The sequence below is a fragment of the Triticum dicoccoides genome, chromosome 2A (genome assembly GCF_002162155.2).
Source record: "Triticum dicoccoides isolate Atlit2015 ecotype Zavitan chromosome 2A, WEW_v2.0, whole genome shotgun sequence".
In the NCBI taxonomy this organism is placed as follows: domain Eukaryota; kingdom Viridiplantae; phylum Streptophyta; class Magnoliopsida; order Poales; family Poaceae; genus Triticum; species Triticum dicoccoides.
The window spans coordinates 388,923,986-388,927,137 of record NC_041382.1 but is presented as its reverse complement, the minus strand read 5'-3'; positions in this window follow the sequence as shown (position 1 = coordinate 388,927,137).

Genomic DNA, 3,152 nt, shown 5'->3' with positions numbered 1-3,152 from the left:
TTGGCGTCCTAGGAACGGGGGTACCCAGACTTGCCTGCCTGCGGCCCACGGCGTGGCTCAGTTGGTAGCCTGGTATGGCCCAACTTCATCAGCAAGGACTCAAGACCCTCGCGAGGGGCCAAGCCTCGCGAGGCGGACGACACTAAGAACTCCCTGGGGGCGGCCTCACCAGGCTGGCTCCTGAGGAGGGAGATATCAATGCAAGGTGCACCTCACGAGGTTCACGTGACATGAGCCATGACGACCAAGGCCAGGCAGGCGCCAGCGGGCGTAGTGTGCCAGTTTCTCCTTTGGTGCCAAGGAGGCAAGCGCAGGCGCGGAGTCCGTAGGAATCAGGAAAAGGTTTCCATATTGGTGCAACGAGACCAAGACCGCCAGGACGGAGGTCATCGTGGAGCCCAATGTAGCGTCACCACCAGAGCCTTTGCAGGCGAAGACTACTTTTGTCAGGATAGCTTGTACTAGTTGTCTCCCTTTGAATTTGGCTGTTGTGGGACCCCTTCCCGCCTACATTTGGGAAGAGGACCAAGGACACTATAAATAGGGCTTAGCCACCACCCGAGAGAGGGATCGGATCATTCAGACCATCCTCACACCCACCAGCTCATCGAGCTCAAGACCACCTCACCTCCTGAGGTTGTTCAACCACTGTACTAGTCCATCCTTAGCCCCTCGAGGCAATCCACCACAAAGCTGGAGTAGGGTATTACACCGCTAGGTGGCTCGAACTAGGATAAACTGCTGTCCAACTCATACGTTGTCTTCCTTGTCCAACTTCAACTAATTTGCTCAAGTTCAAAAAAAATTAATGGGTATTCACAATCATAAAAAGTTGTCCAAGATAATATATTTATATGTGGAAGTTATCTTCCTTATACTAATCATTCACGAATTGCTTGTATGACCAATATTGTGATTGTCAAGCTTCGATAGATTTTACTTTCTAAACCCAATGTGAAACTACTACTAGGCATTATACAAGCATATGAAGCACATATAATTTCAGCTTTGTGATATTCAGTTCATTCAACAATTTACTCTTAGGATATAAGTGAAAAATGAGAGTAAATGGCAAACTACTCCAAACAATATAAGTGAAGATCAATGAGTACTCAAACAATTAAGTAGATATGTGAGGACTCTCTCTCTCTCTCATTAAAAAAATTCAGATCTTAAGTATTTTATTCAAATAGCAAACAAACATAAAAGACATTCCAAGAATAGCACATCTCATGCAAAGAAGCAAAAACTTAGGCTCAACCAATACTAACCAATAATTGTTGACGAAGAAAGGCGGAATGATTACCGAGGCATCTCCAAGCTTAGATGCTTGAGACTTATTGGAATATTATCTTGGGATGCCTTGGTCATCCCCAAGCATGAGCTCTTGTGTCTCCTTCATTCCTCTCATATCACGGTTTCCCTAAATCTCAAAAACTTCATCCACACAAAACTCAATAAAGTCTCATGGGATAAGTTAGTATAAATCAATGCAAAACCTTATCATTCTCTATTGTAACAAATTACTAAAATTATAATTTAACATTGCATATTAACTACCTCTGCATATTTAATACTTCTATCCTCAAATAGAATCATTAAACAAGTAAACATATGAAAACATAACAACAATTTGTCTAATTAGAACAGTCTCTAAAGGATGGGAGAAGATTCATACTTCTTTAACTCCAGAAGTTCTAAAAAATTACCATACTGTAGAAAATTTGTCTTAACTTATTGTGTAAAAATTTCAAGATTTTATAATATTCTGAATTTTCTAAAGAATTCATGCAATAATAGAAAACTTTATGTTTTCAAACAACAGCTCATATACTTGCACACTGAGCATGGTAATGGTTATACTTGCTACTTTTATTGAAATAAAAGATTAAAAAACTTATTCTAAATAACATCAAGCAAATTTCAACAAGAGAAAAATACGCTCCAAGAAAAACAAATATCATGTGAGGAATAAAGATATAGCTCCAAGTGAGGTTACCGATAATGTTGAAGACGAAAGAGGGGATGCCTTCCGCGGTATCCCCAAGCTTAGACGCTTGAGTCTTCCTTGAATATTAACTTGGGGTACCTTGGGCATCCCCAAGCTTATGGTCTTACCACTCCTTATTCTCCTCACATCGATATCTCATCCAGAACTTGAAAACTTCAATCACACATAACTTAACGGAACTTCGTGAGATACATTAGTATGATAAAGAGAAAATTATTCACTTTGGTACTGTCAAAGACAAGATTCAATTTTTTCTCACATAACGCCTAATGTACCCTATCATTTCTACGATTTATATTAACCAATATAAGCCATAGAAACTAGAAAACAAGCAAACTATGCATTAACAATAGAATCTGTCAAAACAGAACAATCTATAATGATCTGAGCAACAACCGTACTTTTGTAACTACAAAAATTCTGAAAAATTAGAAAAACATAGGTAATTTGTTTATGAATCGCATGTAAAATTTACAGAATTTTTTGACGCTCCAGTGATTTTAAAAAATTCTATTACTGGGCGCAAAAGTTTCTATTTTTGCACAGAATCAAGTCAACTATCATCCACGCTATCCCAAAGGCTTTACTTGGTACTTTATTGAAACAAAAGCTATAACAAATGCTTACTACAGTAGCTTAATCATGTTAACACACAAAAACAGTAGGTATAAGTTTTAGTTGTCTCCCAACAAATGTTTTTCTTGAATTCCTTTTTAGCCAGGCATGATCATTTCAATGATGCTCATGTTTAGACTCATGTTGGGCCTCCAAGCGCAGAGTTCTGTAGGATGGTAGAAATTTTCTCTCAAGTGGATGACCTAAGGTTTATCAACCCATGGGAGGTGTGGGATGAAGATAGTCTCTCTCAAACAACCTTGCAATCAAATACAATAAACTCTCGTGTCCCCGACAAACCCAATACAATGGCAAATTGTATAGGTGCACTAGTTCGGCGTAGAGACACTAGTACAGCGAGCTCCTAAACAAACAGGTTTTAACCCCTTTCCACGATGGCATTTGGAACCGTGGCCAAGTGAGTATGGGCGATAGGGGGGTCCTTCCCACACGACCCAGAAACCATCGGGGATATGCCCTCCTGGCACGCACACTCGGCAAAATGAGATCATGTGCGACCGATGAG